General features: G+C 44.1%; 1 protein-coding gene across 1 annotated transcript in view; it reads left to right on the forward strand.

The window, feature by feature from the left end:
- The window catches only part of XXYLT1 (xyloside xylosyltransferase 1), a 288,436-nt gene that overhangs the window by 176,758 nt on the left and 101,190 nt on the right, over positions 1 to 10,488 (forward strand). The gene's annotated exons all lie outside the window — the stretch shown is intronic.

Genomic DNA, 10,488 nt, shown 5'->3' on the forward strand with positions numbered 1-10,488 from the left:
ATGTCACAGACCCTGCTCTCAGGAACAATATATTCTGGAGGGACAGGGCTCCCACCTGCCCTGAGGGTCCAAGTCCCTTATAAAATTGTCAGTGACCACACTCCTATAACTTACAGGTGTCTCTAGACCTTGCTTCCCTCCCACTGCCCATTCCGGTGCTAGGGACCCTGGGTCTCTTTCCATCACTTCATGCTGTCTGCCTCTTGGGAAGCTCTTATCAAGTCTACTTGGCTTTCATTGATTTCACTGACAATTCCATGCTTTGCAGCCAGGGGGACAGTCCAGCCCCTATAAATCCCTGCTCCTATACTAACCAATGACTTTTTTCTCTCAAACATTTTAAACACTTACTGTAAGCCAATCATCTAACTGATTCTGAAGTCCAAACTCTTGAGCCTGGTGCTTGGGGACCTCCAAAGCCTGCGTCTCCCCTCCACATCTACCTCTGCTCTTCTCCCACCAGCTCCCCTTGTACCCTTTGTTTCCACCATCCCTAAACCCTGATGCTTCCCAAACATGTGCTCATCCACATTTGTGGCTTTTGTGAATGTTCTGTCTGCCTGAGTCGTTCACATCATCCTGATTCTTCCATTTGCCCTATTCATCCTTCAAGATCCAAGTGAGATGCCACTGATTTCCAGGCAGCCTCCTTGAGGGTCCCCCACTCCTCAGCTCCCTTGCTAGATCATTCAACAGGTCATGACTTGGATGACATAGGTTTCGTATATATGTATGTCTCCTACAAGACTCTGAGCTGTTTGAGGAAAGGCCCTTGCTTATTGTCCATCTTCTACCCAGTCACACAAGTCCTGTCTAGGACCTTCAACTAAAACCAGTCTTCCAGCTATTTCCAGTTTCCTCTGTAAATTCATCTTACGTGTAGTTTTAAGGCTTGGTTATTATTTTCAAGTAATGACATGATGGATCAAGGGGAAGTACTATTGACAATAGTAAAAAGATGGAAATAACTGAAGTGCCCATCAGTGTGTAAACTGATAAACCAAATGTGGTACATACATACAGTGTATTACCCCCTCAGTCATAAAAAATAATGATGAGTCCTTGGAATGTAATGTGGATGATTCTGGGCAACATTCTGGGGATTAAAATAAGTCAATCAGAAAAGGACAAATATTGTATGACCTCTTGTAAGAATATTGTGGAAGCAGTGTCTGACTTCCTCTGGCTTCACATGGGAGGAGAATCAAACTGAACACCAGCCCAAGACAGATTTCTATGAGGTGGAGGTCACCCATGCCCCTACCCTCCAACTTTCTTTACCAATGTTGACAACAGCACTTCCTCTTCATGGCACTTTTTACTTCTCTGCTGTGTTTGGTAATTCATGGCATTCACCACACAGAACTCACAAACCATATTCATGATTCTGGGGTTTATTAGGGAAGTTAACAGTTAGAATTCAGGATCAGAAAGGCTCAGGACACAGTTCTTCAGTTAGGACAGCTTCTTCCTAGACATACCCACAGGCAATCTTCTCTCTGGTCCTCAGCTTCTCAGCCACATGGCCCTTTGTTCTCTGCCCTGTTCAGGTAATATTACAAATTTCTTTGAGTGCAGCGATAAATTCCCAAAGGAACCACCACTCCGTCAAAAGCCTCAGCCCCAATTGCTCAGCTCTAGCTCTGTGGATCAGCAAACCTAGCTCCTCAACAATTAAGTGCCTGGGGGTACCCCACAAGCAAGCCTGTGGAAAGGCACTCAGCTTTCTCTCTCCATGGGCTGGGAAGTCCAGCACAGTGTCTTGTGATCTGACTCTTGGTTCAGCTCCTGCTGCTTTTCTGCCAGTCCTCTACTGCTTCTCTAGCGTCACAGCTTTCTATCCCTGGATCAAGGAAGTTCAATGTGCAGGGATCTCAAGGTCCAAAGGATGCACTCCTGGCGCTTCTGTCTTGACAGTAGTGAGATTTCCCCCTGCTCCTGCTTCTGAACTGGCTCATTTTATATCCAGCAGGATGCCAAATGTGACTAATTCTCACATTAAAGTTCCAAGATTTTACAATCATAATTAACCCTGTAAGCAACCACTTACAACTGAATCATATAATCCTTCCATACATTTTCTTACCCAGAAACATTAGGAAAAGAGGAAATGCACCCAATCTGCATGATTCCACCCAGTTAGTTGGTGGGAGTTACATAGATTATGGTTAGAAGAACCCTATTAGATAATTTACGACACCCCACCTCTCTCTTTTGAAATGACAATTGTTGCTGTGGTGTTGTTACTTGCCGTTGAGTTGGTACCGACTCACAGTGACCTTATGCACAACAGAAAGAAACATTGCCAGATCCTGTGCCAACCTGACAATTGTTGCTACATTTGAGCCCATTGCTCCTGCCACTGTGCCAGTCCAGCTAGTTGGGGATCTTCCTCTTTTTCTCTGACCCTTCACCAATCATGATATCCTTCTCCAGGGACTGGTCCTTCCTGACAGTATGTCTGAAGTATGACAGACGGAGTCTGAGTATCCTGGCCTCCAAGGAGCACTCTGGCTGCACTTCTTCCAACACGGATTGGTGTGTTCTTTTAGCATCCCTCTAAAACCATAACTCAAATGCATCAATTCATCTACCATCTTCCTTATTCATTTTCCAACTTTGACATGCATATGAGGTTATTCCACCACTTGTTTGCTAGTTTGTTGTACTGTGGTGTCTTGTGTGTTGCTGTGATTCTGCAAGGTTGGTGGTTCAAACCCACCATCTGCTCCTTGGAAACCCTATACAGGGTCACTGAGTTGCAACTGACTCAATGACACTTAAAACCAAAAACTCATGTCTATGCAGGATGTTATTCTGGATTGCAAAGTTAGTTGAGCCACATGATCCGTGGTTCAGACCTACCAGATGCTCCTCAGAAATCCTATACAGGGTTGGTATGAGTCAAAACTGACTCGATAGCACTTTACAACAACCACATATTATGCATATATGTTAAATGTTGTTGAGTCAGTTCTGACACAGTAACCTTGTATGTTGTTGTTGTTGTTATGTGCTATGGGTCAGTTCCGATTCATAGCGACCCTGTACAGGGTTTCCAAGACTGTAAATCTTTATGGGAGCAGAAAGCCTCATCTTTCTCCCATGGAACAGCTGGTAGTTTTGAACTGCTGACCCTGAGGTTCACAGCCCGATTTGTAACCACTACGCTACCAGAGCTCCTTAGGGTATAGGATTTCCAAGGAGTGGCTGATGGGTTTGACATTGATAGTCATGAGGGAGTTTATCTAGATAGTTGTTGTTGTTAAATGCCGTTGAGTCGGTTCCGACTCATAGCAACCCTGTATAGGGTTTCCAAGGAGCAGCTGGTGGGTTTGAACTGTTGACCTGTGATTCGCACAGTTCAGTGCTGATCCTGCAGCACCACACCAGGATTCCATTTTTTTGGTAGTTATCATATTTTGTTTATGGTGATGGAAAAGGTAGCACTGAATGTGGGCAAAACTGTATGCATAGCTTGACTAGGTTAGCTGATGCCACTAATTGTACACAAGGAAAAGAATGTACTGGTAAATGCTATGCTAGGTAGGATGCTGCAACAAATGATTCGACAGATGCTTATGCTTATTAGACATAATTAGTGACCTCATAGGAGTAGCTTTCTTGGTCTGAAGACTTAGGGTCATAGTCTTGTGGGACAATTCAATCAATTGACATTATATAGTTTATAACATTTATGTTCTACATTTGTGTTTGGAGTGTCTGGGTCCCTAAAAGCTTGAAAGCAGCCAGTTAAGATACAGCTATCGGTATCTAGTTCTCTGGGGATAAAAAGAAAGGAAATCTTAAAATTAGAGAAGGAAAGTAATTATAGGACTAATTGAACTACAGTTTCCTATATCTTGAGATGAGAACAACAAGATGATGCCTAGTCAACCACTATTGAACATTCTGATCAGGGTTAAAATAGATGGATCCTGATTGAAAGGGAGAAAAATGTGGACCAGAACTGCAAATTCTCACAGAACCCAGACTTACTGAACCCACTGAGATGGTTGAGTCCAAGACTATTGCCCTTAGATGCTCTTTAAACCCTGAACTGAAATTATCCCCTAGTCCTGGTGTGGCGCTTCAGGATAACGCACTAGAACACAAGTTTAGTTTGAACCACAAGGTCAACAATTCAAACCAACCAGTTGCTCCTTCAAAAACTTCAAAAACTCCTTTATACAGGGTTGCTATGAGTTGGAACCGACTCAAAGGCACTTGACAATGATAACAAAGTTACCTTTTAACTAAATCTTTTAACTCAAAAAGTAAAGAATGTCACCTTTGAGTACTGTGTTCTTCTGAAAAATTATCTGTATGAGACCCATGGATCACACTTACTCTAAAGCAGATGGTTGGGGTCAGTGAGACTAGAATGGAATGGAACAAGTAGAAAGACAATAATTAAAATGTTGACACAATGTGAAAGATGTAACCAATGCCATTGAACAGTATGTGTCAAAATTGTTGAATGGGAATCTGTTTTGCTATGTATATTTCTACTCCGAATATAATAATGAATTAAAATGTATTGTTTATTAACAAAGCAGCAGAAGAGGAAACTCAAGTTTCTACTAGCTGTAGGGATAAAACACAATCACTAAACATTTTTGGCAAGTTGCCTGTTCTTATTTTCACTGTGAAGATTGACTACAATGTTGGGAAGGTATTTGCCTGTGTTATTGGACAGAGTGGGATTGACTCTGATTCGATCCCTTTTACTAACCTATTACTGTGCATAACATACTTCATCCTTTTGAACCTCCATTTCCTCATCTCTAAAATAAGGAGCTCTGGTAGCGTAGTGGTTACGAATCGGGCTGCGAACCTTAAGGTCAGCGGTTCGAAACTACCAGCCGCTCCGCGGGAGAAAGATGAGGCTTTCTACTCCCGTAAAGATTTACACCCTTGGAAACCCTGTACAGGGTCGCTATGGGTCGGAACCGACTCGACGGCACTTAACAACAACAACAAAATAAGGATACATCCAGTATAGTGATTGGGAAATTAGTTCACTACCTTCCCCTCTCCCAGAATATTTGAGCTATGTGTCTCACATGCTCCATTGTAGGCAGAGAAATGTTGTTTGAAAAAGCCTGGTGATTCTTCTATGTTGAAGAGTGTGCACTCCCTCTTTCCCCTTTTGGAGCCTCACTGGCATAGATTATAATAGGTATTTGATAAATTGTTTATGAAATGATGTGAGCTACATATTAACAGTAGGCACAAAGGAGTTCAGTGATAGTGTTGACATGCTCCCTTTCTCCTCTTCCTACACAATCCATAACCTTCCCTTTGCATTTGTCAGTAGTGGGCGATGTGTACAGAATCGGAGAGATTACTGTAGAGAGTGAACAGAGAGCCCCTCTGAAGCCAGAAGGCATTAGTCCCAACTTGGAAGGAGAATGTGCTGTGCAGGAAGATGTGTGTGTGTGTTTTGTGTGTGGTGGGGGAGGGGCTGCAAGTTTGCCTTATAGGAAGCCTCCGCTGGCTTCCTCTTTACAGTCTCTGAGGTTACAGGCCAATTGTATGCCCTTGGTCTTGATGAGAAACATAACTTTGCTTTCCCGTAGGGCAGAAGACCAGTGTGTAAGGCTCAGTGGCAAAGATAAAGAAACTGTGGCCAGGTTGGCGCTAAAGATGAGTACCCACCTGTGTTGTTTTGTAAGGTAGAAACTGAAAAACAGCTTACAGTGTAGGTGTCAAGGAATTTTGAAGCACTGGTATCAAAGCATTTTAAGCTTTTCCTTGTAGTGTGTGGATCCCTATCCCACACACCAGAAGAAGACTTATACTCCATGGCTCTCTCATTCCTTTCTCTTCCCCTTCAGCACACCTTCCCCATGTTGGCTGAAGAGAGCGCCTCGTGTCTGCAGTATGTGGACAAGGTGGCTTGCTAACATTGTGCAGATGATCCCAGGGATGCCTGCAGCTGAGTCTGAGCTTGTGGACAGCCTCACATGGCTTGACCCAGTTGAAATCTAACCACTTCCTTCTAGTAGACCCTCCTTGATTAAGGTGCTTGCCACCTTATGCCTCTTCCATTCCAGAGGCTAAAAATAAATCATTGACCTCCTTGGGCCTTTGCTTTCCATAGCCTTTGACAGGTATGCACACCCCTGACCAGCATGCCTCAGGTGTAGACCCTCAGCCGAGTGCTGCCCACACCAGTCTCTGCTTCCACCAATGGTTCATCACAGGGCTGCAGCCCCTTGGGCTTGAACAGTGTTCATCTGTTAGGTTTTACAGATAGCTTTTTCATTGATATCATCAATTTGCTCCTCATACTAGTTCAGTCTTGGTGTGGCGTTGTAGGGTAAGCACTGGACTGCTAACCACAAGGTCAGGGGTTCAAACCCACCAGTCATTCCTCGGAAATCCTATTTAGGTGACTATGAGTTGGAACCAACTTGACACTCAATAACAGAAATTTTAAAAAGTTGGAAGGCAGGGAGGTTTACTCTGATTTTGCAGAAAGGGACACTGAGCTTCGGCAAGGTTAGATTTGCCCAAGGTCACATGGAGAGGACTCAAACCTGGTCTCTGGCCTCTGTGCCCTGTTTGCCCTCTCTGCACCTGATGTTGTAGGTGAATGGTTTCTAGACCCTGCCCTCTATTTCTTGAATTATGAAGCAGCAGATTGTGAAAGGCCTCCCAGCCTCTGTCACTGACTCTGGCCTCTGTCACTGAATCTCCTGTTTGGGGATTTACAATCTTTACTTGCCTGTGAAAGACAACCACAGTCCTTCCATTAAAATAATCGAGAGCCCTCCAGTTCCTGTCTTGATGTTCGAACCCCATGCAAACAGCCTCTTCCCACCTCCATCCACAGCCATCTTTGGCTAAGATTGGAGCTCTGCTTCAACCTATTTGAATCTTTCCTGAGGAATGGTTTTATCACTTTCTCTCCTGTCACAGTGATGTCCCTGGTGGTTCTGTGATCAGTGTGTAATTATAGAGAATTGCTGATGACTGGCCTCAGGCTGTTTCTTGGTGTGTCTGATCACTGGGGAATCTTAGTGGTGTAGGTGTTAGTGTGAATTGTATGTAGTCAGTGAATTGTACCTAGACCACTTGGAGCTTCTACACCAGGGAAGATAATGTTTTTGTTATTAGAAAGTTGTTGTTGTTAAGTGCAGTGGAGTCGGTTCTGACTCACAGCAACCCTGTATAGTTTCCAAGGGGCAGCTGGTGGGTTTGAACTGCAGACCTTGTGGTTCACAGTCCAGTGCTGATCCTACAGGAGTCCTATTAGACACTATGGACTGTCTTTTTCTGACATGTCTGCAGCCTGACTTGGAATAAAACTTCATTTACTGGCATGAGAACATTATTATATCTTCTTTATTACTAATTAATTGATTTATTAATGTCTTTCGATTTATCATTTATTAATGTCTTCTTCCCTCCCTCCCTCTATCACTTCCTTCCTTCCTTCTGAAATCTGCCTGCTGTGTACAACAGGAAAGATTGATTGTGGGTGGAGGCCTTTTTTGAGTCTAATGAGTTTTTCAATATCTGCCCTTTCACTCACAGAACCCCATTTTGGTATTTATTGCAAACAGCCTATTTCCGCAGTGAATGTTCCTGTGGGTCTCAAGCACCTGGTGCTGAGGCCTGAAGGCTGAATGCTTAATGAGCACTCCCATCCTGCTGGATGACTATGCTTGATGAGGGGATGGGTGGTTTGGGCCAAGTCACTTCCTCTTTATCTGCCTCCATGTAGTCATTTATAAAATGGGAAGGGTGGATTGAAATGCCTCTCCTAACGCTAACCGACAGTGATTGATTCTATCAGTATAATTATAGATTTCTGGACTGGGAGGAGCTTTGAAAGGCATCTCCTCTTGTATTTTATTCCTCCAAAACATCCCTGACTTTTCAGGCCTCACCTTAATCACCTCCCAAAATGAGAAACTCACAACTTCCAAAATTGCCCATTCTGTCATTATTGGGCACAATCGTTGATGTGTTTCTGTGAATATTAAATGAAAAAAAAATCTACTTTCCTGTGATTTTTTACCCATTTCTACACTGTGTGGCCACTCACTTCACAGCTGTACATTTTCCCTGACAGTGTCCTCCGGACACTCCCTTCTGTGTATAGAAGCCCTTCTTCTTCCTGAGTTATCTCTTCTCTGGGCTAACAACCATCCCCCTGAGGCCCCCTAGGAAAGGCATTCCATTTCTCCTAAATACCAGCAAGTTGGAATCTGGATGGAAAGGCTGCCCCTTGGCACAGGCTCCAAGAGGCAGGAAGGAGACCTTTCTGGAGACACGGATATGCGGGCACACTGTTCCTGTCTGGGAAGTTAAGGTCCCAGCTTGCCACTTTTCCGGAGTCCCAAGTCAGTACCCTAAGGAGTAACTGTCTGTGACTGAGAGTACAAGTGTGTGTGCAGTCTCGCCGGAACCAGGCCTGAACCCTTGTTCTGTGCCAACACCTCAGGGCCACAGTCAACATCAAGAGTTATACTGTTGTTCTGCGTACTGGCACTAGCAGGGATTTAGAATGGTTGGGGTCACTAGAAGAAGAAAATGTTTAGGGACAGTCTATATCTGGAGAAAATGTTAGTGTTTGTTGGGGGCTACCTGGAAGATCTCTAAAAGCAGGATCTACCATGACTTCTAAAGATGAGCTGCACAGACCACATTCACTTGCTTATCCCTACTCACTTAAGGAAGCCTGGAGGCATAGTGGGTTACAAGAGCTGTTAACCATAAGGTCAGCAGATGGAATCTGCCAGCCGCTCTGTGGGAGAAAGATGAGGCTTTCTGCTCCCGTAATGATTTACAGCCTCAGAAACCTTGTACGGGGCCTCTATGAGTCAGAGCCGACTCAATGGTACACCACCACCATCTCTACTCATTTATATTCCCTTATTTTCATAGTAAGGAAAAAATTGGAGCTCTTCTGTGATTGTGTCATCTTCTCTGGTTGGTGGGCTGGCTTGGCTCTCCCAAAGACAGAACCACAGTGAGATAGATGGATGACAGCAGCTTCAAGCAGGGACAGTGAGTTCTCTCAGTCCTTCCCAAATCAGAGTCCCTGAAAGAGCTATTGCTCATTCTTCCTGCTGTCTGGATTGGGGCATGTGCCTTCCAGTGAGGTGGGGAAGTGGGACGGTGGGGAATTGACAGTGTACTTTCACAGCTGTTTGTGCCCAGGGTCTGGGGCATTTAACGAACTTTAGGGGGACTTCTCTGTGAGTACCACACGGCCTCTACTGGCATCTAAACATTTAGGTACATTTTATAGTATACATCTGGAGTGGGCATCAGGAATTTTTAAAAAGTTAAGATATTCATCCATGCAGTTCTGCTGTAAAGCTGTTGTTCTGTAATTGTTTCGGGGACCCTTGGAGACTGTAGAGAGGTGGTATCCCAGAATTTGCTATGAGGCAGGTTTGGGAAAATTGAGTCACTTCCCTTCTCTGGTCTCAGGACTGGGCTGAGAGTAATGCTGATAAGGCAAAGGAGTGGAGCCATTACAGGTTGCCTGGGTTTGAGCTCTGGCTCTGCCACGTGCTACCTGTGTGACCTTGGACTGGTCACTTAACCTGATTGTGCTTTGGGTCATTATCTGAAAAGTAGCTCTTCTCTCAGGGGAGGTGGGCTGTGAGGATTAAATAAATATTTTGTTTTTCAAGTGCTTTGAGAAGTGCCTGGCACAAGTGTAATATGGGCATTTGTAAAATAAGTAAAGAATTTGTGCCAAAATATACAATTCAGCATGTGCCACTATTTGCCAAGAATATGCATCTGAAAGCCTTTTAACCACCACATCATTTGGCTGTGGTTTTTATTAATAAAAGAAGTGATTATACTATGAAGCATTATTATGCTCTAGGCTATAAATCCACGTTTCTTGGTGCAGTCGGCCTCGTAGATACCATCACTTATAGGACAATTTTTCCTGAAGGTCTTCGATCACGTGTTTACCTGGAGGACATCCAGAACTCTTAGGCACCCATTGGATGCTCCAACATTTGTTCTTTTTTTCTGCTTTGGAAGAAAGAAGAAAGCCCCACCTTTTTTTTTTTTTTTTTTCCTTTTTCCCCTTCACTGAGCTGACAAAGCTGGAGATGAATTAGAAGACATTCACCTGCAAACGTCGGCTTCTGTGTCTCCAGTACCATTCAGGAAAAATTAATTTTCTGCTCCTCATCTGAGCTTCACAGCCCAGCAGCCATCTGTCTGTTCCGTAGAAGAGGCACCTGGAGCATCAGTTTCCTTTCTCTTCACATTTCATGGTGCCTGATCTATTCGATTCCTTGTCTACTCTGCCCTTGTTTCATCAGGCTCCTAAGATCATGGTGTTGATACCTGCCCTCCACCACCTGTACCTCAAGCAGGTCTTTTGGGGTTAGATGCTGTAAAATCTTATTTCTCTAGACCTCAATTAAAAGGAGTCCTCGTGGCATAGTGGGCTAAGCACTGGGCTTCTAACCACAAGGTCAGGGGTTCAAACCCACCAGT

Source organism: Chrysochloris asiatica, unplaced genomic scaffold, assembly GCF_000296735.1.
Source record: "Chrysochloris asiatica unplaced genomic scaffold, ChrAsi1.0 scaffold00224, whole genome shotgun sequence".
NCBI classification, from domain to species: domain Eukaryota; kingdom Metazoa; phylum Chordata; class Mammalia; order Afrosoricida; family Chrysochloridae; genus Chrysochloris; species Chrysochloris asiatica.